The sequence below is a fragment of the Phyllobates terribilis genome, unplaced genomic scaffold (assembly GCF_046119375.1).
Source record: "Phyllobates terribilis strain yellow unplaced genomic scaffold, ASM4611937v1 Scaffold_2__4_contigs__length_985480577, whole genome shotgun sequence".
Lineage (NCBI taxonomy): Eukaryota > Metazoa > Chordata > Amphibia > Anura > Dendrobatidae > Phyllobates > Phyllobates terribilis.
In genome coordinates this window covers 687,526,760-687,550,569 of record NW_027362762.1, presented here as the reverse complement: position 1 = coordinate 687,550,569, position 23,810 = coordinate 687,526,760, and the positions used below count along the sequence as shown (strand labels likewise).

Here is a 23,810-nt window from a genome sequence, read left to right as displayed (position 1 = left end):
AACAGCCATATCACACATACATAAACACAATCATACATGCACACAGACACACAGGGGGTACATTGGGAAGCAGGCACTCACCATCCCCCAGCTTGTCTCCGGTCTCCATCCCCTGGCATGTCTCCGGTCTCCATCCCCTGGCATGTCTCCGGTACAGGTCCTCTCCAGTAGTAAGCAAGCAGCAGTGCAGGCCAGGCGCACACTGAGTGACGTCATTTCAGCAGACACTGCCGCGCATAGGGCCGTGTCTGCTATCTGCTGGGGGAGCGGCCAAGCAGCTGCTGGGGGAGCAGCCAAGGAGCTGCTGGCGGAGCGGCCAAGGAGCTGCTGGGGGAGCGGCCAAGGAACTGCTGGGGGAGCGGCCAAGGAGCTGATGGAGGAGCGGCCAATGGCTTCCTCAGCCCAGTCTGCTGCCCCTGCGTGAAGTTGCTGGGGTATGTGTGCCGCATCAGCGGCATGGTGGCGGTGTACAAAACATTGTAATGAGGCCCCGGGCGGTAGCCCAGATTGCCCTCATTATAATCCGCCTATGCTTGCAGATTATTGTTGGACAATTGTAAGAGATGATCCAAAGCAGGAGTACAAGAGACAAGCAAAAAAGAGTTGTCACTGAATGAGGACCAAGTTTTGCAGACAATTTCTGTAACTGTTGTAAGGTGGCTGCCGGACAGGTCGTGGACGGGAGGTATGTGTCCCCGAAGTGCCAAGCTTTGGTGATGTAGGACCCGGAGAAGCAGGCTCCAGCACACATAGTGCTGAGAGGAATTTAATGGGCCAGGATTACAGGGTCGGGTTTTACAAGCAGCTGAAAGAGCTGGGGGGGAACAGCTGCTCACTTACCTCCAGTCCAGGTCTTGGAAGGCTGATTTAAGACAGCTGTCTCTGTCTGTCTGTTTTTTGTTGGGCAAGGTGAGCAGACCTTGCACGTGCTGCTTAGACTCTGCAGGAGGCAGAGAAAGGCACTTTGTTTAAACGGCTGTGGCCGTGCTGCATGGACTTGTTATTTTGAGCTTTATTCTGTTATTCCTTTTTGTACCAGGAAAAGGCTGTTACTTTTCTTTCCTCACTGGTGTATGGATGTTACTGTAAAAGTCAGAAGGCCGGTAAAACCTAGGATTTACCGGTCAATCTGGACATTTACCGAGGCCGTCGGTAAAAGCTCAAAATGAAAAGTTAAATTGGACTTTTACCTGTGAAGTCTTGGTAAATGTTAACATTTACCGTCGAGCGTGGTAAAAGTCAGAAATATCAGGTGTGAAGATGGAACATCTGACTTTAACCAAGCGCAGTTGGTAAATGTGCACATTTACCACGGCTTCTTGGTAAATGTAGCTGAGAAGGGTGTAAGAGTCAGAATTCTGTGACTCAAAATTACTTTTACCAACACATGCTGGTAGTTACTTTTACCAACACATGCTGGTAAATGTAAAAATTTACCAATTCGCCCAGGTAAAAGTCCAAAATCGCTCGTTTATATGGAATACATCTGACTTTTACCAACGCTGTTGAGAAATGTTAAGATTTACCAAGACTTCACCGGTAAAAGTCCAATTTTACTTTTCATTTTGAGCTTTTACCGACGGCCTCGGTAAATGTCCAGATTGACCGTAAATGCTAGGTTTTACCGGCCTTCTGACTTTTACAGTAACATGGACACTAAATAAACCACCAGTTTGTTTGAACCCGTGGACTGCATCACTGTGTGAACCCGTGCCTGCCTCCAACGTGGCTCAGTGAGTACAAATCCCTACAATTGGTGCTAGAAGCACGGGCACAGATCCCAAGAGGCAGTGTGATTGCTACAAGAAGACGTATATGTCCTGGGTGAAGTCGGCCATAAGCCAACAAGTGTCGCCGGAAAAAAATGGAGGACCTGCTTAAACATCTGTTGCAGGCAGAGCAGGCGCAACAAGCGCAGCACCAGCAACAGCAGGCGCAGTTCCAGCAGCAGTACCTGCAGAGCCAGCAGAACATACAGCAGCAGCAACGGGAGCAGCAGCAGGGAACAAATAAACTTCTGATGCAGCAGATCCAACAGCAGCAAAGACAAATGGAGATATTGGCAGAGCAGATCCGTGGCAGGACGACCGCCACATCCTCAGATCCAGGTGATGACTCACATGTCAGGAAGACGGTAAGAAGAGAATTACAAAAGATGACCCCGGGTGATGACGTTGAGGCGTTCCTGACGGTCTTTGAGAGGGTGGCAGAGCGGGAGAAATTGCCTCCAGAGCAGTGGGCGAAGGTACTGGCGCCATATTTGACAGGCGAGCCGCAGAAGGCCTATTATGACTTGGCCTTGCAGGACGTTAAGAGTACGCTAAGTTGAAAACTGAGATTTTGGCGCGCTTGGGAGTGACTCTGACTGTCAGGGCGCAACGGGTGCACCACTGGGCATATTGCAGTGACAAACCTCCCCGATCCCAGATATTCGACCTCCTACACCTGGTCCAAAAGTGGTTGCAACCTGAATCTTCCTCCCCAGCACAGATGGTGGAGAAGGTCGTTATAGACAGGTTTATACACTCTCTCCCGAAGTCGGTGAAATCCTGGGTTGCCCAGGGAGATCCCCATAATGCCGATGACTTGGTGGGGTTGGTGGAAAGATACCAGGCGGTTGAGAGTCCGTTGGGAAAACAAGGGGTCGTAGCCTCTCAATAATGGGGTTCCCAAAAGGCGGCGGACACCCAAAAGAAGGGAGCTAGCGCCACACCTGGGGAGCATCCTAGAGTTTGGGAGGGGTCTGAGTTGCTGCCCAAGGTCGCACCCCATAATATAGTGTGTTAGAGATGTCATACCCCTGGCCATATTGCCGCCCAGTGTCCCATAAACTCTGAGCCAATGGGTTGCAAAATGGGCCGGCGTTGCTCTTATTTTGCCTACCCCGTCTGCAGCGCGGTTCCTCAACATGGCGAGGGCCCTCAGGCATGCTCAGTGTCAGTAAACGGGGTATAAGTCTCTGGACTATTGGACTCAGGAAGTTTGGTGACCCTAATAAGGGCCACACTCCCTCATCGGCTGGTTCCTGGGAAGGTGGTGGGTGTCCGGTGTATCCATGGGGACGCTAAGAACTATCCTGTGGCTCAGGTGGATGTAAACACGGAATGTGGCACCACATCTCATGAAGTGGCGGTCGTTAAGGACATATTGCATCCCATAATAATTGGACGTGACTTTGCATTATTCTAGGAAATGTGGGGGAAAGCAGGGACACCTGGTTGCTCGGATGACAGCCATATCGCCCCTAAGGAAACTTACCCGCAGAACATGGTAGATGAGTTTCCCATGTGTGTGTTTGTGGGCGATGAGTATGAGGCAACATCCCCTGAGGCTAATATCCCTGAGCTGGAGGTGTCCGAGGGAAACTTTGGAACTGCCCAACTCAGGGATTTAACTCTGAAAGGGGCCTTTGAAAATGTTACTGTGTTAAATGGGGTGCCTCAGGAACCCGGGGTCTGACACTCGGTTCCCTCATTTTGCTGTGAATGGGGATTTGCAGTACAGAGTAACCAAGCCAAGGAGTGAGGTAATAGAACAGTTGCTGGTGCCAGGGCCCTATAGACGCAGGGTGTTAAACATGGCTCATTCTCATGTGTTGGGTGGTCACCTTGGTGCAGACAAGACTCAAGAACGGATCCTCTAAAGATTCTACTGGCCAGGTTTCTATAGAGAAATAAAGAGTTATTGTCGTTCCTGCCCCACATGCCAGATAACCTTCCCAGTGGCACACTTCCGCAGTCTCCTAGTGCCCCTACCAGTCATCGAGGTTCCATTTGAACGCATAGCAATGGATCTAGTGGGGCCTCTGGTCAAGTCCGCCCGAGGGCATCAGTATATCCTGGTGGTATTAGATTATGCTACACGGTATCCGGAGGCCGTACCACTACGAAACTCCTCCGCCAGGTGTATAGCCTGGGAGTTAGTCCACATGTTTTCAAGAACGGGGTTGCCTAAGCAGATCCTAACAGACCAAGGAACTCCATTTATGTCGAAGGTCATGAGGGAATTGTGCAAGACATTGCAGATTGCACAACTGAGAGCCTCCGTGTACCATCCCCAGACGGATGGACTGGTCGAGAGGTTTAACAAAACCTTGAAAGCAATATTGAGGAAAGCAGTGGAAAAGGATGGCCGAGACTCGGACTGTCTGCTTCCCTATCTGTTGTTCACCATCAGGGAAGTTCCCCAAGCTTCTACAGGTTTCTCCCCGTTTGAACTACTCTATGGACGACACCCTCGAGGACTCCAGGATGTGGTGAAAGAGTCCTGGGAAGCTGAGACCACTCCTTATAGGAGAATGGTGGAGCACGTTGCCCAGATGCAAGAGAGGATTTCCCATGTGATGCCCATTGTGAGGGAGCACCTCCTCAAGGCACAAGAGGCACAGTCCAGAGTGTATAATAGGTTGCCAGGGTGAGATCGTTCAACCCAGGAGATCGAGTGCTTGTTCTAGTGCCCACAGTGGAGGGCAAGTTCATGGCCAAGTGGCAGGGCCCTTATGAGGTGGTAGAGAAAGTGGGGGAAGTCTACTATAAAATCCACCAACCAGGGAAGAGGAAGCCCTACCAAATTTACCATGTTAACTTGATTAAGCCATGGCAAGATAGAGAGCCCGTGGAAGCTCCCTGTTTAGTGGCAGAGGCTGAGGCCGATGTGAAAGATGTCAAGGTGGCAGAGTCACTGTCACGTGCCCAAAAGCAACAGTGCAAAGAGTTGCTACAGCGAAATAAAGACCTGTTTTCGGAGTTGCCAGGACTCACTCAGGTCATAGAGCATGAGGTTCTCACAGAGCCTCATGTTCGCGTCAATCTAAAACCATACCAGATCCCCGAAGCCCGCAGAGAGGTGATCTCAAAAGAAGTGAGGCGGATGCTTAACCTGGGAGTCATTGAAGAGTCCAAAAGTGGATGATACAGTCCTATAGTCTTAGTGCCGAAACCAGATGGGGAATGGTGGTTTTGCAATGACTATAGGAAGCTGAACAAGGTCTCGACGTTCAACGCCTACCCAATGCCTAGGGTAGATGAGATTATCGAAAGGCTAGGACCCGCTCGGTACATCACCACTCTGGACCTCACCAAAGGATATTGGCAAATTCCCCTGTCCAAAGAGGCCAAGGAGAAGACAGCCTTCTCGACGCCAGACGGATGTTATCAATACATTAGGATGCCGTTTGGGTTGCAGGGAGCTCCGGCCACCTTCCAGCACCCCACAAAAAGTATGCAGCGGCCTACCTAGATGACATTGTCATATTTAGCCAGGACTGGGAAAGTCATCTGGACAAAGTTCAAGCCATACTTGATGCCCTAAGGAAGGCGGGCCTTACTATCAACCCGAAGAAATGTGCCATGGGGATGGAGGAAGCCAAGTACCTAGGGTACGTGGTTGGTAGAGGGGAAATAAAACCACAAATAAATAAGGTTGAGGCAATCTTGAACTGGCCACAGCCACTCTCGAAGAAGCAGGTCAGGGCGTTTCTAGGCATTGTGGGCTACTATCGAAGATTTGTCCCTAACTTTTCTCTGATAGCAGCCCCGCTGACGGATCTTCTGAAAGGGACGAAGTCAGCTATGGGCAAGTGGTCCCCGGAAGCAGAAGCGGCCTTCCAGGAATTGAAACTGGTCCTCTGTAAACAACCAGTCTTGGTGGCGCCCAACTTCTCCAAGGAGTTTGTGGTCCAGACGGATGCATCGGATGTCGCGCTGGGAGCAGTCTTGTCCCAGGAGATTAACGGAGAAGAACACCCTGCAATATACCTCAGTTGGAAGCTCTCCACTTGTGAGAAGAATTACTCCATTGTAGAAAAAGAATGTTTGGCCATTAAGTGGGCGTTAGACACTCTGAGGTATTATCTGTTAGGTAGAAGGTTCAGGTTAGTGTTAGACCATGCCCCCCTGAGGATGCGAGAAAAGAAGGGAAACAATGCCAGAGTGACTAAGTGGTTCCTGGCTCTACAAGATTTTAGTTTCCAGGTAGAGCATAGGCCTGGGAAACAACATGGGAATGCTGATGCCTTGTCAAGGGTTTATTGTATGGTGACAGAAGGTGCCAAGCCCCCCGGCTCTGGGAAGAGGGGGGGGTATGTAAGGTGGCTGCCGGACAGGTCGTGGATGGGAGGTATGTGTCCCCGAAGTGTCAAGCTTTGGTGATGTAGGACCCGGAGAAGCAGGCTCCAGCACACATAGTGCTGAGAGGAATTTAATGGGCCCGTATTACAGGGCCGGGTTTTACGAGCAGGTGAAAGAGCTGGGGGGGAACAGCTGCTCACTTACCTCCAGTCCAGGTCTTGGAAGGCTGATTTAAGACAGCTGTGCCTGTCTCTGTCTGTCTGTGTTTGTTGGGCAAGGTGAGCAGACCTTGCAGGTGCTTCTTAGACTCTGCAGGAGGCAGAGAAAAGCACCTTGTTTAAAAGGCTGTGGCCGTGCTGCATGGACTTGTTATTTTGAGCTTTATTTTTTTATTCCTTTTTGTTTCCTCACTGGTGTATGGACACTAAATAAACCACCAGTTTGTTTGAACCCGTGGACTGCATCACTGTGTGAACCCGTGCCTACCTCCAACGTGGCTCAGTAAGTACAAATCCCTACACTGTTTATAATTCACAATAGTGTTTAGACATGTTTTACTTGTTTGAATTGTTGATAAGTTTCTTCTAAATAAATATCAGTAAATTGGCAGGACAAAATATTCTGCATCATTATATTTGCAAAAATAAAAATGTTTCAAAGTACTGAAACTTTTATGTATTAATTATATGTAGCAGTAAAAAGAAAACTCTTTGATATCAAAGACAAGAGCCAACTAAAAAATTGCATTAAAACCTATAGAAAAAAGAAGTGAACGCCCAATAAAAAGTTTATACCTTTATTGATTTACAAAAAAAACACAATACAAATATATTAAAAAGAGAATATATGCAGAGTTACTATGTCATTCAGGGAGACCTATAGGAATAGATTGGATCTTAAAGGATATAATATCCATAAAGCATCCTACAATAATACTGTAAACCTAAAAAATACCATGTATGAATAAATAAATCACAGTAAAAGGCTCAGTTTAGGATAGAAAAAGCAGTACAACCAAAAGACCTAGTGGCCATAAATAGTAAATAAGACAAAAATAAGCCATGTTAAATGCCAAAACATACACATGAAAGAATGAAGAATATTAACACAACAGAGTAACAGGCACATAAAGAAGATCAAAAAGTAAATAAAAGAGACCTGAATGACACTAGTGTGAAACCCTGAAGCGCGTTTCGCATTTAGCTTTTTCCTGGGGGGGTCATATTATTTTGAGCCATATATTGGGATTCATAAAAATTTTCATTGTCAGATTTGAACTCAGGAAGTCAAAATTATTAAAAAATGGCTCATTTCATAACTGAACCTGACAACTTTTGAAAATATGTAGAACAGTGTTATATGAGATTGGGAGCAGCATTACTAAGGACGTAAAATCTAGAGAAACCGGATGGACCAGAAATTCCTGAATGGGCAATGGAAGTTTGTAATATACGGCAGATTGTTATTAAGAAACAACTCTGCATAGAGATATTCTTATTACAATATGTAGTTAGTTAATTAAACACTTTATTTAAACTGCTGCTTTCCCCTATGTTTTTCTGTTCTGTTTATTTTATAAAAAACTTGCTGGAACTTTTACATTAAAGGGAACCTGTCAGAAATGTCTACTCCCCCAAAGCATTTATATGAATGTTTAAAGGGAATCTGTCAGTAGAATCAACCCACCTAAGCCATCTATATGGGCATATAGGTCATAGAAAGTTGACACCTTGATATTTACAATCCAATTTTTTTTTATTCCAGAATAAGCCACTTTTTTAAATATGGAAATGAGCTGTTAAGATCTAAGGGCCAGGTATAGATCTTCCTGACAATTTGCCTCCAGAGCTTATTTTAAATGAAAGGGGTGTTTCCAGTGTGAGACATATAATGGCTGACAGTTTGCTCTTCTGAGTTACACGCCTCACACTAGTAACTCCCCCTTTCATTTAAAATAAGCCCTGATTTCTCACTGAGATCTGTGTCCAGCCCATAGATCTTAACAGCTCATTTACATATTATGAAAAAAAAAAAAGGATTTCTCTGGAATAAGACATCGGGTTTCAGATATCAAGGTATCATTTTATTCAACTTTCTATGACCTACATGCCCATATAGATGACTTAGGAGGGTTGACCCTACTGACAGATTCCCTATAAAAGATAAGCCAGTTGATTTCCTTATGACCCCAAAGTGAAACTCCTGCAGCAGGGAGAAATTGCCTTTTGAAGTTCAGTATGCAAATATCCATGAGTGTATTGGGCCGTGACTTCCAGCACTTCATCCTCATCCTGAATTCCCTGCCTTTGGTTGATTAACAGGTCGTTTGGTACACAGCCAACGACCTGGCAATCAACCAGAGAAAAATGGCGCTAGGCAAGTAATACAGCATGAGGCTAAGAAGCTGGAAGTGCATTTTCCTGGCCCAATGCACTTCCAGACTAATGTATACTAAACTTCAGAATGTTAGTTCATGCTGCCACAGAAGCACTTTGGGAATGACTGGGTCACTTTTAATTGACTACACCATCATATAAATAGTTTGGATGGTGGTACGAGTTTCTAATAGGTTTATCTTAAATTAAAGCACCAATCCAGCATTTATTTTTTGCAGCACTGGAGTGGTGCTTCTAATCGAAGGTCCCTGCACTTAGTCTTATACTTACCTGTTGCTGTCTTCATCTTTATTCCGCAACGGTGCGGTCAGTCTCTAGCAGTTTTTTGACCTGCCGGATCACTCCAGTGTTTGCTGGAGCGAGCCAGAGGTCACTTTACAATGCAAAACTATGAGAGCCTCATTCAGGCCCTCATAGACTTGCATTGAGAGCTTGTGACAGTTACTTCTGACTTATGGTCAGTCAGAAGTTGCAGTCAAAAGACGGCGGCACGGGACTGGAGCAGCGCCAGGAAGAGCTGAAGACTGAGTCTGGTAAGTATAAGAGTATGTGCAGGAACCTTAGATTAGAAGCACCACTCCAGCACTGCAATAATAAAAAATGCAGCAGTGGTGCTTTAAATGAGATTTTTCTAATGATAAATGCCACTCTGGCAGATTTCCAATGCTACCAATGGGCAGAATAGTGCAGTCTTCTTTGCATTCATACCCAGAAACAAGGTAGAAAAACAGGGATACCATAGATCTGCTTGTAACAGTTGACACCAGTTCACACTATTGACAGGATCATTGACACATAGGTCTCTTAATCAATGTTACACTAGATCCTTATGGATCCCATTGAATCAATGGCCTATAAAAATGTGTGAACAATTTAGCTTATACATACAGTATGTGATAGAATAAGTTTTTAATGTTTTAGACTGTGATGACAATCTAATGGGTTCACACTAGGTGGAAAAAAAACAAAACAAAAAAACTTAATGACTGATGCCCATGTATAAAAGTGGTTCAGAAAATAATCTATTATTAGAAAGCACAACTTCTTATTGAGTAAAAATAAAAAAATAAAAAAATATATATATATATATATGTATATATAAAAGAGACTAGAGCTACTCAGTGACTTGTGAGTGTGCATCAATAAGATAAGTCTCAAAGATAACAGAGATAACAATCAGTGACTGTTGCCACACATTTACTGTAACAATCAGGAAACATGGTAGAACATCTGCTGATCGCTGATATTTGTGCATTCATAGATTGCAACTGTATATCAGTAGACCAAGCCCCAAGATGGGCGATCTTGCTATGCATCAAAACAATAAAAGATGTAAAAAAATCCAAATAATACATTCAAATCCAGAACTCTAACAATAAGGATTTATTTTTAGTGCTGTGTGAAAACCCACCCTGATTTATGTAGGAGATGTATCAAAAACCAGTACAAAGAAAAAAAGAGTAGAACAGCTGCCCTATTGTTTTTACGAGGCCCTTTTTCAGGTAGAAGCTGTGACCTGATGGTAAGGGCAACTGTGTCACTATTCAATAAATACTCCCTAATGTCTTCATAGGTTTACAGAATGTGTAAAATGCTCAATATTAGACTAATTTTCCCAAGAAACAGAGCAAATCGTAAACATCTTGAGAAAAGTAAAGACTTTCAATCAACAGATTAGGAATTGCTCATTTTTGCCTAATGCACACACCAGAACCCCTCAGATAAATGATACCTTCTTAAAGTCAGAAGGTATAGTGGTTTGTACCAAAACTAGGTGGCTTAAAGGGAATATCCACATATGGTGGCTAGGTGGCTTAAATGGGATATCCAGCATAGTAGTAAAAATACACCTCTCACCAATCTATTAAAAAATATTAATTTATTTAAAAAAATGCATATCCAAGAAAGAGGGTAGATGTATATGAAATGATAAAAAACGGAAAACCGGGCAACGGCTGTTTTTCGTTCAGACATGTTTCTTCTGCCCCCCCCCCCCTATTTTTGTTTGCCAAATGCCTTAGTGAGCAGTGCCGAATGCTTTTAACTCTGTGTTCCACTTAAAGGGAATGTATCACCAGGTTTTTGGTACCTAATCTGAGAGCAGATTGATGGAGGGGCAGAAACCCTGATTCCATAAATGTGACACTTACTGGGCTACATGCTGTAGTTTAGATAAAATCGCTGTTTCAGTGGCAGGAGATTATCACTAGAGGTCTAGGAAACCTGCTGCCATGTAGTCCTCCATACTCATGAGCTCTGAATAACCCCAGTACCCATCACTGATTGGTTGCTTTCTGCCTATGCACAGTGTACACAGAAAGCTGCCAAACAGTAATGTAGGTGGGGTTATACAAAGCTCAGCATTCAGAGAACTGGTAGATCTACAGCAGATAAAAGTTATTTTATCAAAATTGCAACAAGCAGCCCAATAAGTGATATATCTTTGGGGTCAGGGTCCCTGCCCCTACACCACGCTGTTCTCAGATAACGTAGCAAAAACCTGGTGACAGATTTCTTTTCAAAGGTTTGCAGTTTTGAGTTAATGATACGCCCATGCTCCGAGGCGGGACTGTGGGCAGGGTCTTTCCTTGGTGGTCTAGGCCAGATCACCAAGATAAGACCTGCCCACAGGCCGCCCCGAAGCACAAGTAGGTTCCGCATCATAGAGACAGACAGACAGAGAGACAGGGGCGGCCTGTGGGCAGGTCTTATCTTGGTGATCTGGCCTAGACCACCAAGGAAAGACCCTGCCTATAGTCCTGCCCCGAAGCATGGGCATATCATTAACTCAAAACTGCAAACACTGATTACACAAGAACCACAAGATGTATTTCTTCACCTCAGGTATCATATTAATCAGTGCAGCAACCCCAACATGACACTGCCTGTAGCTTACTTAGCAAAATCCTGCTGACAGGATCGCTTTAATAAGAATCAGTTGGTGTTTGGGTGGTTTCTTTGCATAATGTGACATTTCATATCTTCATCAATATTTATCTTTCAAGTATTACAACTAGTGCAAACATTTAGTTATGCTTTCATTGGTGGATTGTCACGGGTGTGTCAGATGTAACAGACAGTCGCTCTGCATTTGGCTGCAGAAGGTCACTGCGTTTGGCATTGCAGATGCCTTCTTAATCCTTCTCACTTTTGGACCCAGCTGCAAGCTCCCTCCTGCTCTGATTGACACACCCTGGTCTGGGTGTTTATGTAGCGCCGGCGTCCCTGCCCTCTGCTAGGCAGGGACGCTGTTCCCCTCACCTCTCTGCTCCGTGCCCGGCGTCCTCCTCCCGCTCTGCTGGCAGCGCGCGCTCCTTCCCGGCCACTGTGCTTAGGGCGCGCGCGCGCTCTCCCTCCCTCTTAAAGGGGCCGCGCGCGCCGTCCTAAGGAGTCCCCGGCCAATGGCCGGAGGACTTCACCATATATAAGGCACCTCCTCCAAAATGGAGGTGCCCGAGCAATGTTGTTGCACTGTTCACTACTCTGCTTCAGCCCTCAGGTCCCGTTGCCAGTTACCTGCCAGATTCCTGCCAGCTTGCTGCCTTATTCCTGCCTGATATTCTGCTACCTGCCTGCTAGCCTGAGGTCCGACGGTCTGCCTTACAACTCCTGTCAGTCTGTCTAAGGACCAGCTTGCCCGCTCACCTAGGAGCGCACATCAGCTACCTGCCTGCTTGCCTGAGGTCCGACGGTCTGCGTTCCAACTCCTGTCAGTCTGTCTATGGACCAGCTTGCCTGCTCACCTGGGAGCGCACATCTGCTACCTGCCTGCTAGCCTACCTGGAGGCTCCGCCGTCACGTGCAGTGACCACCTGCCTGTCCAGTGACTCCTGCCCGCTCACCTGGGAGCGCTCATCTGCTGCCTGTCTGCTAGCCTACCTGGAGGCTCTGCCGTCACGTGCTGTGACCACCCGCCTGTCCAGTGACTTCTGCCCGCTCACCTGGGAGCGCTCATCTGCCGCCTGTCTGTTGGTCTTCCTGGAGGCTCCGCCGTCACATGCTGTGACCACCCGTTTATCCAGAGACTCTCGCCTGCTCACCTGGGAGCTCACGTCTACCATCAGCCGCCACAGGTCGTACCAACCCTTTACCCAGTGACTGCCCCGGTCACTTGCCGTGACCTCCTGCCCGTTCATCCAGAGACTGCCCCGGTCACTTGCCGTGACCTCCTGCCTGTTCATCCAGAGACTGCCCCGGTCACTTGCCGTGACCTCCTGCCCGTTCATCCAGAGACTGCCCCGGTCACTTGCCGTGACCTCCTGCCCGTTCATCCAGAGACTGCCCCGGTCACTTGCCGTGACCTCCTGCCCGTTCATCCAGAGACTGCCCCGGTCACTTGCCGTGACCTCCAGCCCGTTCACTCAGAGACTGTCCCGGTCACCTGCTGTGACTGCCTGCCCGTCTTCCCTGGTCGCCACCCGCTCCCTTACAAGGACCGCCCCCTTGTATAGTAGCTCAGAGGTTCCGCCTCCCAGACCCGTTACAGTTTGCTCGGGCCATGGAACCCGGTGGCACCCAAGCTCCCTCGCTCTCGGACCTGTGTCATGAACTGTCCCGTCAGAGGTCCCAACAGGAGTCCATCCTGGGTCACCTGCGGAATGTCAATTCTCGCCTGGACACTCTGACTGCTCCACCAGCAACCTCCGCCAGTGCCAGGACTCGCAATCCGGCAACTCCGCTGTCCACTAATACCATGGTATCCTACCCCGGACCCCGGCTTTCTGCACCTCCTCGCTTCGGAGGCGACTCCGCCCAGGCTCGGGGCTTCATAAATCAGTGCACCCTGCACTTTGAACTCCTGTCCCACCAGTTTAACTCCGACCGGGCCAAAATTGCCTTCATCATGTCCCATCTCACCGGGGAGGCCCTGGCCTGGCTAAATCCTCTATGGGAGAGAGGAGACCCCCTGGTGTCCGACTTGCCTGCCTTTCTCACGGCTTTCCGGAAAGTCTTCGACAAACCCGGACGGAGGACCTCTTCCGCATCATCACTGCTACGCCTCCGTCAGGGAAGTCTCACCGTGGGCCAATATGCCATACGGTTCCGTACCCTTGCCTCGGAGCTGGCCTGGGATAACGACACTCTGGTATCCGTCTTCTGGGAGGGTCTGTCCGGCCGTATTAAAGATGAACTTGCCGGTCGGGACATTCCTACCACTCTCGATGACCTAATAACTCTTGCCACCCGGATTGACCTACGGTTCCAGGAGCGTGCCAAAGAGGTCATCCGTGAGAGGAGGTTTCCACGTCTAGCTCCTACTTTTCAGAAACCCGTCACTCCCTCCGTCTCTCCCCAGGTACACTCTCCTGAGCCTATGCAGGTCGACCAGACCAAGATGGTCAAAACCCGTCAGGACTTACGCCGTGCCGATGGGAGCTGCTTCTACTGTGGCAGTAAGGAGCACCGGATCCGTGCCTGCCCAGAGAGGTCGGGAAACGCCTGTGTCTAGGTTCGCTCAGAGAGGTCCACCTAGACAAGAATAAATCCTCTCCATCTCTGCTGCTGTCAGTCACAATTGTCTGCGGGGAGAACCGTTATCTCGAACTAGCCCAACTTGACTCTGGAGCAGCCGGGAATCTTATTTCACAGTCCCTGGTAGAGAAATACCGCATCCCCACCAAACCTCTGGCTGTACCCTTGTCTGTTGCTGCCGTGGATGGGGGTCTCTTACCACGCCCCATCCAACTCATCACCGAATCCATTACTCTGCAGGTGGGAATGCTGCATTCTGAGAGTATCTCCTTTCATGTTCTGCCTGGACTCTCTCACGCCCTCTTGCTAGGTTTACCTTGGCTCCAGAGACATGCACCCGTGCTTGACTGGCAGACCGGAGAAGTCCTTCGCTGGGGACAGGACTGCCATAAGACCTGTCTGGTTCCCGTCCATCCCGTCCGTCCTTCTCCTACCCCAGCTAATCTACCTGGACTTCCGATTCCTTATTGGTCTTATGCTGATGTCTTTAATAAAAAGGAGGCAGAGACACTACCCCCTCATAGACCATACGACTGCCCTATCGACCTGTTACCCGGTACTACTCCTCCCCGTGGGCGTATTTATCCATTATCCGCTGCTGAGACCCGGTCGATGTCCGAATATATTGAGGAGAATCTGGCCAGGGGATTCATCCGGAAATCTACCTCCCCGGCGGGAGCAGGCTTCTTTTTCGTCAAAAAGAAGGACGGCTCTCTCCGTCCCTGTATAGACTATAGAGGCCTTAACCAGATCACGGTGAAGAATAAGTACCCCCTTCCGCTCATTCCGGAGTTATTTGATCATCTGAGGGGGGCTAGAATCTTCACCAAACTGGACCTCCGTGGGGCGTACAACCTGGTTCGTATCCATCAGGGGGATGAATGGAAGACGGCATTCAACACCTGGGACGGCCACTATGAATATCTGATAATGCCCTTTGGTCTCTGTAACGCTCCTGCCGTCTTTCAAGAGTTGGTCAATGACATCTTTCGGGACCTTCTCTACTCCTGCGTAGTGGTGTACCTGGACGACATCTTGGTCTTCTCTCCGGATCTTCAGACTCACCGGAGGGACGTTCGTCAGGTCCTGCTCAGGCTCAGGCAGAATCACCTCTTCGCTAAATACGAGAAGTGCCTCTTTGAGCAGACCTCGCTTCCGTTTTTGGGCTACATTATTTCTCAGACCGGCCTATGAATGGATCCAGAGAAACTGTCTGCCATCGAGAAATGGCCTCGACCGGAGGGGTTGAAGGCCATTCAGCGGTTCCTGGGCTTCGCCAACTACTACCGCCTCTTCATACCACACTTCTCTTCCCGGACTGCCCCAATTTCCGCGCTCACCCGTAAGGGTACTAATCCCAAAGAGTGGCCGCCCGAAGCAGAGGAGGCCTTTCTTTCCTTAAAACAGGCCTTCTCTTCCGCCCCGGTGCTGCATCGCCCAGACGGCAACAAGCAGTTCTTCCTGGAAGTTGACGCCTCCTCCTCTGGAGCCGGAGCGGTACTTACTCAAAAATCATCTTCCGGGAGGATGGTAACTTGCGGCTTCTTCTCTAAACTCTTCTCCTCCTCAGAGCGCAATTATTCCATAGGAGACCGAGAGTTATTGGCCATCAAACTGGCATTGGAGGAGTGGCGTTACCTGCTCGAGGGGGCTCTTCACCCGGTAATAATTTACACTGACCACAAGAACTTGGCTTACCTCCAGCATGCCCAGAGACTTAACCCGCGCCAAGCCCGGTGGTCCTTGTTTTTTGCTCGCTTTGATTTTGTTCTTCATTTTCGCCCGGCTGACAAAAACATCAAGGCGGACGCCTTGTCTCGATCCTTTCTAGTGTCTGATCTCGAGGAAGATCCGAAACACATCATCGATCCCGCCAGAGTAATGCAGGTGGCTCCCGTGAGTCTAAATCGTCTCCCTCCCGGAAAGACGTTCGTATCAGTACCTGATCGGGAGAAGATCCTTCACTGGGGTCACTCGTCTAAACTGGCTGGCCACGCCGGTCAGAAAAAGACCCTCCAGCTTATTACCCGGCACTACTGGTGGCCTACCCTGCACAAGGACGTAATAGACTTTGTTTCTGCCTGTGTGTCCTGCGCCCGCAACAAGGTTCCGAGACATCTGCCAGCCGGTTGCCTCCTTCCGCTTTCTGTACCTGATGCCCCCTGGCAGCATATAGCAATGGACTTTATAACTGACCTCCCAGTCTCTGCCGGTTGTACGGTCATTTGGGTGGTCGCTGACTGCTTCTCCAAGATGGCTCATTTCGTTCCCCTGCCAGGCCTCCCGTCTGCACCCGAGCTAGCTAAAGACTTTATTCATCACATCTTTCGTCTTCATGGCCTGCCCCTCCACATCGTGTCGGATCGTGGGGTACAGTTCACCTCACGCTTCTGGAGAGCCACTTGTAAACTGCTAGACGTCACCCTGGACTTCTCTTCCGCTTACCAACCACAGTCCAATGGTCAAGTGGAGCGGATCAATCAGAACCTGACCAGTTACCTCCGGCACTTCGTTAATGCCCATCATTCAGACTGGGTGGATCTCCTACCATGGGCCGAGTTCTCTTATAACAATCACGAGAGCGAATCCTCCTCCAAATCCCCGTTTTTTGTAGTCTTCGGTCAGCATCCTCGGATTCCTTTTCCTGTCTCCACCTCTGTGGACAACCCGGCTGCGGAATCTCTCATTAGCAAATTTTCCTCCATTTGGGAGAGTACCCGATCCGCACTCCTTCAGTCGTCCGAACGGATGAAAAGACACGCTGACAAAAAACGCCTGGATCCTCCACAATTTCGTCCTGGAGATAAAGTCTGGCTCTCATCTAAATATGTCCGACTCAAGATACCTTCTTACAAGTTAGGGCCTCGGTTCATCGGTCCTCTGGAGGTCATCAGTCAGATCAACCCGGTGGCCTATAAATTGAAACTCCCGGCCAACTTACGGATCCCTAACTCCTTCCATGTATCTCTCCTCAAACCTGTGGTTCTTAACTCTTTTTCCAAGTCTACAGGTACGCCTCCTGCTCCGGTTTCTGCTGAGGACGAGTTTGAGGTAGAGAACATTCTCGCCACCAAAAGGGTAAGAGGAAAGACCTTTTTTCTAGTGGATTGGAAGGGGTTTGGTCCTGAGGAGAGAACGTGGGAGCCCCGGGAGAACATCCATGCCCCTCTTATCCTTGCTAAATTTCTGTCTGGCCTAAAAAAGGGGGGGCCTAAAGGGGGGGGTACTGTAGCGCCGGCGTCCCTGCCCTCTGCTAGGCAGGGACGCTGTTCCCCTCACCTCTCTGCTCCGTGCCCGGCGTCCTCCTCCCGCTCTGCTGGCAGCGCGTGCTCCTTCCCGGCCACTGTGCTTAGGGCGCGCGCGCGCGCGCTCTCCCTCCCTCTTAAAGGGGCCGCGCGCGCCGTCCTAAGGAGTCCCCGGCCAATGGCCGGAGGACTTCACCATATATAAGGCACCTCCTCCAAAATGGAGGTGCCCGAGCAATGTTGTTGCACTGTTCACTACTCTGCTTCAGCCCTCAGGTCCCGTTGCCAGTTACCTGCCAGCTTGCTGCCTTATTCCTGCCAGCTTGCTGCCTTATTCCTGCCTGATATTCTGCTACCTGCCTGCTAGCCTGAGGTCCGACGGTCTGCCTTACAACTCCTGTCAGTCTGTCTAAGGACCAGCTTGCCCGCTCACCTAGGAGCGCACATCAGCTACCTGCCTGCTTGCCTGAGGTCCGACGGTCTGCCTTCCAACTCCTGTCAGTCTGTCTATGGACCAGCTTGCCCGCTCACCTGGGAGCGCACATCTGCTACCTGCCTGCTAGCCTACCTGGAGGCTCCGCCGTCACGTGCAGTGACCACCTGCCTGTCCAGTGACTCCTGCCCGCTCACCTGGGAGCGCTCATCTGCTGCCTGTCTGCTAGCCTACCTGGAGGCTCTGCCGTCACGTGCTGTGACCACCCGCCTGTCCAGTGACTTCTGCCCGCTCACCTGGGAGCGCTCATCTGCCGCCTGTCTGTTGGTCTTCCTGGAGGCTCCGCCGTCACATGCTGTGACCACCCGTTTATCCAGAGACTCTCGCCTGCTCACCTGGGAGCTCAAGTCTACCATCAGCCGCCACAGGTCGTACCAACCCTTTACCCAGAGACTGCCCCGGTCACTTGCCGTGACCTCCTGCCCGTTCATCCAGAGACTGCCCCGGTCACTTGCCGTGACCTCCTGCCTGTTCATCCAGAGACTGCCCCGGTCACTTGCGTTGACCTCCTGCCCGTTCATCCAGAGACTGCCCCGGTCACTTGCCGTGACCTCCTGCCCGTTCATCCAGAGACTGCCCCGGTCACTTGCCGTGACCTCCTGCCCGTTCATCCAGAGACTGCCCCGGTCACTTGCCGTGACCTCCAGCCCGTTCACTCAGAGACTGTCCCGGTCACCTGCTGTGACTGCGTGCCCGTCTTCCCTGGTCGCCACCCGCTCCCTTACAAGGACCGCCCCCTGTATAGTAGCTCAGAGGTTCCGCCTCCCAGACCCGTTACAGTTTATAAACTCTCAGTCAGCTTCAGGGAGTCGCCGATGATATTCTCATTTTCCCTTGTGAAGGCTTGGAGCTATAGCAGTCGGCTAGCTTCTTCTCTGGTGCTCTTGGAGGACGTTTGGTGTTATCTCTTTGGTTTCTGCTCAAGCTAAGTTTTCCCCCCTTTGTTTGTCTCCTTTGTTGTCTTTAGTTTATAGTGGGGACTGACCAGTGCTCACTCCACCCTCCCTATCAAGGGCCTAGCTCTAGGGATATACAGGGCTTAAGTTTCCTGTTCGGGATGTCACACCAGGTGTGGGGAAGACTTTATGCAACACAGAGGGAAAAGGGAAAGGGAGCCGTTACACTAGGTAAAGGGGGGAAGTGGAGACCTCCTAGTCTAGTCTAGCATCACCCTGGCTCAACTATCGTCCCTATATTGCCTCCTCAGCAATCGCAACACGCGTGCCTCGCCCTACTCTCCCTGGCGTATGGAAGGAGATGAGCACAAGTCAACCTCCACTAAACTCTATAGACAACAAGGGAGGACAAAACAGGGGAAATGGCTTAGCTTTAGATGAACTCCAAATAAGCACACGGCCTCAAGCTCCAGAGAGGGCGAAGTACTGCTCCTGCTAAGCTTCACAATCAGAAATGGATACAGCCGACGACTCCCTCCCAGACACACCAGGCACATATACACCCCGGCCAGAGAGCTAATTAGCAAGAGAGAGGTAGCCGATCGGTCCTAAAGACAGCCTCTTATCTAAGAAACTGTCTGCAACGCCAAACGTAGAGATCTCCAGAAACCCACTAAAGGGCGACTGTCTGTCACCTCTGACACACCCGTGACAGGTGATTGGTGTGGAACCAATATGTAACATCCCTGGCGGCGTGCTGGCATGGCTTACCACCTCCCACCATGCAAGACCGCCATCTTACCTATCAATCCAGGCTGCACACTTCGCTCCAGTACCTGCTGTGTGCATGTCTCTTGTCTGATTGCTTAGGGCGGCGGCGCGGTTACTGCCTGATTCTTATAGTTACTGTGTGAGCACTCCTAATGTGTCCCCAGCCTATTGTTGTGTTTCACTGGATACTGAGTACCCAGGCCTGTTACCTGTATCTGTGACTTCTAGTCTGTTCCGCCACCCTGGGGGCTGTATACCCAGGCCCGTTGCCTGTATCTGTGACTTCTAGTCTGTTTCTGCCACCCTGGGGGCTGAGTTCCCAGGCTCGTTCCTGTATCTTGTTCTTGGTTCAGTTCCTGTCTGAACAGTGTCCTAGCCTGTTACTTGTTTGTCTCTAAGTTCGTATCTTCCCTTTTCCTGCAGTGTCTGAACCTGCACCTAACTCCAACTCGTTGTCTCTGTACTTCTGTTTGTGAGTTTAGTGTCCACTCGCTACTTCATTGTAAGTACCTTGTGTGTATCTGCTCTGCTTGTCTGCCGCACCTGCGGTTTTGCTCTGCTCTGCTTGTCTACCGCACTTGCGGTTTTTGCTCTGCTCTGCTTGTCTACCGCACTTGAGGGTTTTGCTCTGCTTTGCTTGTCTACCGCACCTGCAGGTTTTGCTCTGCTCTGCTTGTCTACCGCACCTGCGGGTTTTGCTCTGCTCTGCTTGTCTACCGCACCTGCGGGTTTTGCTCTGCTCTGCTTGTCTGCCACACCTGCGGGTTTTGCTCTGCTCTGCTAGTCTACCGCACCTGCGGGTTTTGCTCTGCTCTGCTTGTCTACCGCACCTGCGGGTTTTGCTCTGCTCAGCTTGTCTACCGCACCTGCGGGTTTAGCTCTGCTCAGCTTGTCTATCGCACCTGCGGATTTTGCTCAGCTCTGCTTGTCTATAGCACTTGCGGGTTTTGCTCTGCTCTGCTTATCTACCACACCTGCGGGTTTTGCTCTGCTCTGCTTGTCTACCGCACCTGTGGGTTTTGCTCTGCTCTGCTTGTCTATCGCACCTGCGGGTTTTGCTCAGCTCTGCTTGTCTACCGAACTTGCGGGTTTTGCTCTGCTCTGCTTATCTACCGCACCTGCGGGTTTTGCTCTGCTCTGCTTGTCTACCGCACCTGCGGGTTTTGCTCTGCTCTGCTTATCTACTGCACCTGCGGGTTTTGCTCTGCTCTGCTTGTCTGCCGCACCTGCGGCTTTGTTCCTATATTCCAGTCTGTATTGGTCCCTATCCTGCCTGTGTTTCTACCTGCCAGAATCCACCAGTCTGTATACCAGCGGTGCCTGCCAGTATCCACCTGTTTGCATACCAGCCGTGCCTGCCAGTACCAGCCTGTCTGTATACCAGCCGTGCCTGCCAGTACCCACCTGTCAGTATGCCAGCCTAACCTGCCTGTTCCTGCATTCCCTGGTGTGGGTCAACAGCTGTGACCGGGGTCTGACCTGGAGTAGCACCTGGTCCCTCTGCTAGGTTCTTCCCTGGTTCATGGAGTTGACTGAGCCGTCGTGCGACCTTGGTCGGACCGAGTTGATACTTAGTCACGCCCCTCCAGGCACTCCTTGGTTCATGGTCCAGTGGGATCACTAACCACGCTCACGTCAGTCAGTCCGGGCGTGTGCGTAACACAATATAGGGACGGTATGGTAGGCAGGATGTTATTAGATCTGCCTAGTGGTCTTCACTCCCCCTTTCCCTAGTGTCTGGGCTTCCTTCCCCTCATCCCTTCGAGTCGCACTTCGTCTTTCCCACACTTTGCGTGACATGGATTTGGTCAATACAACAAGTTCACATAACTAAGCACACAGGTAATCACGCAGAAAATCAACCATGTTTGGAAGACCATTACCAGAGGACTAAATACCCTAGAGTGAAATGCTGTTGTCTGCCCATTTTGTAGTTTTATTAGGAATCTTCCAGTAGAGTACTTGATCATGGGGTTATTGGTGTTACACGCAATCTTACTGTTCTCTATGTGTGCACTTGTTCTCTGTAAACAGACCTGTAATCCATTATTCTCAGAGGTACAAAGGACATTTCCGTGTAAGTTACAACATACGTAGTTCAGAGGCCGTGTAGAATCACTCCATGCTTTGCAAACATGCTTTCTTCCATTTTTTTTCTGCAGTTGCTAACTGAAAGCCCATTAAAGATTTTGCCAGAAAGATTAAAAATATGGACTTACATGTGTATGGATGCGTCTGCAAAGCAATATATTACAAAATTATCATTTATTTAGCCATCTATGTTCAACCAATTTTATTTCATTTTTTTGGCCAGCTTTAGTTCAGCGATGACCACTGTAACTTGAGACCCTATGACTCTATAAATTAAGGAAGGCTTCTGCTCCAAAGTAGCTGGTCTTCCAGGCGCAGTTAGACAGCGATACTTTTAAGGACAATCAACCAGTGCATGCACTTCGGTAATACCATATCCACTGGTTGGTTCAACTCCAGTCTTCAAGGCCCACCAACAGGCCGTGTTTTCAGGATTTCCTTAGTATAGCTCAGGTGATAATTCCATCACCTGTGTAATAGTAAACAAATCCTGAAAACATGACCTGTTGTTGGGCCTTGAGGACTGGAGTTGGGGAACACTGATTTACAGGACTGAACGTGTGAATGTGGCCTCAGGTGAGTTTATTCTTTAAACTCAGTAATTTCCCATTGTCCACGGGGATCTATTAAATGTAATATAAGTTTCTTTATTACCTGACAATTTTTGTCAGTTCATCCCCATCCTTGTACCCTTTTACAGACTCTATCTCTCCTGTACAAATGGCACAAATGTGCTAAAAGTAAGGGCTTCTTATCTACGTGGGAAACAAAGGAACTGTCCTTATAAATATTAGACTGACAGTGGATCATGTTAAAAAATTTTGGGATCAAACAAATAACTAATCTGTAGGGTCAAATTTTAGCCCGTGTGATCGGTCCTTCCGATTTCCACAAATGAAATAAATGTCTGCTATGACCCAGTCCTTGGTCCTGTGCACACAATGAATAGATTATATCAATTTGATCAAATGTTCTCTTACTTCAGGGGAACAGACTCGTGGCATGTCATCTGCCAGTTACTGGGTGTAGGTGACAAAGCACCTGATACTATAGTGGGTGGGAGTAGTATCCAATTCTTTCTGAGAGCAGCAGGTATTTCTACATTCCTCTGCCTTGCACACTTGTCAGCTAGGTAACCAAGTAATAGGAAGAAAAGCAGCATCGGCATTATAGAGACAGACATATGGAATTTTCCGATTCCTAGGTCCCTGACAGCAATTTCACCACTACTCCTTGTACCAGAATAACTGCACCCCGTTCATCTAGCCTTTTACACAATGCTTCTCAACAAGTTGCACCAACACCATGTTATGTATGATTGGGGCAAGAGAACATATCAGTAATGATTAAATCTCCACACATACAGCATGGTAGCACTGAACTGGTACAATTGATGTGCATCTGATTTTATAAAATGCTATTATTGTAGACAAATATACACTAAAAAAGGATAAATGCGGGTGTGATGCGCTGCTGATGAAGAATTCACAGGATTCAGATGAATACAAATCGGTTGTAGTATACTTCCAACGCGTTTCTAGGTTGAACGCATCTCTTCCTCAATGTGTTTCTAGGTTGAATGGATCTCTTCCTCAGGAGAACCACAATAAAGACGCAGACATAGACAATTTTCCAGCTTAATACAGTGTGGTTTCACAGCATCACAATGTGAGCGCAAAGAAATGTAATAAAACCGCATGCTTTTTGTCAATCCCTAGTCTATCATAACTGTAGACAAAACAGCTGAGATCGCACATCCAAAATTTAGACATTCATCTACTGCGTCTAGGCAAAATTATAAAAACTGAACACGAGGTTCCAAGTTAACATTATGATCAAAATGTATAAAGCCCACTGCCACGTCACGACAAACCTCTTAGGGAGTCCCCAATATTAAAGCATCACTGCTGAAGTGGTACAACACCTGCAGGGGGAGCGACCCAGGAGCTCAAGAACACCTGACCCATGTGGCAAGGAAAAGCCCCCCACAACTCCAGGTCACACCACTCCATAGGCACAGCAGCACAACAACAATGGCTGTCACACAACACCAGCACCAAGTTAATAGATCAAAAAACTCACTTGCCATGTGGTCTCAGTGATTCTATAAAACATATACAGTGTAGTCAGAACGGTATACAGTTTTATGAACTAAAAATATGAGCTTATACCTCAGCCACAAAGGGGGCACCACATTGTATTGTGAGTACACCATGTACACAGCAAAGTTGACATTTTAAAGTTTGGACTTTTTTTTAAATAATTTCAAGATGAAAAAAGTTAAATTTGATTGTAATATAATTTAAACTTTTATATCCACGATATTCAAACTTTTAATTGGCAAGTCAGCAAATTATATGAATAGTCACTTCTCACAA

The 23,810-nt window shown here is 48.8% G+C and overlaps 1 protein-coding gene across 5 annotated transcripts in view; it reads right to left on the bottom strand.

The window, feature by feature from the left end:
• Nucleotides 1-23,810, bottom strand: part of SLC45A3 (solute carrier family 45 member 3) — a 79,697-nt gene that overhangs the window by 29,040 nt on the left and 26,847 nt on the right. Inside the window, exon 2 of one of the 5 annotated variants that reach the window (XM_073666955.1) lies at nucleotides 21,378-21,497. The exons of the other annotated variants lie outside the window; for them this stretch is intronic. The gene's annotated coding sequence lies outside the window, so the exon portion shown is untranslated. The remainder of the gene's footprint in view (nucleotides 1-21,377; nucleotides 21,498-23,810) is intronic. 5 annotated transcript variants of the gene reach the window in all.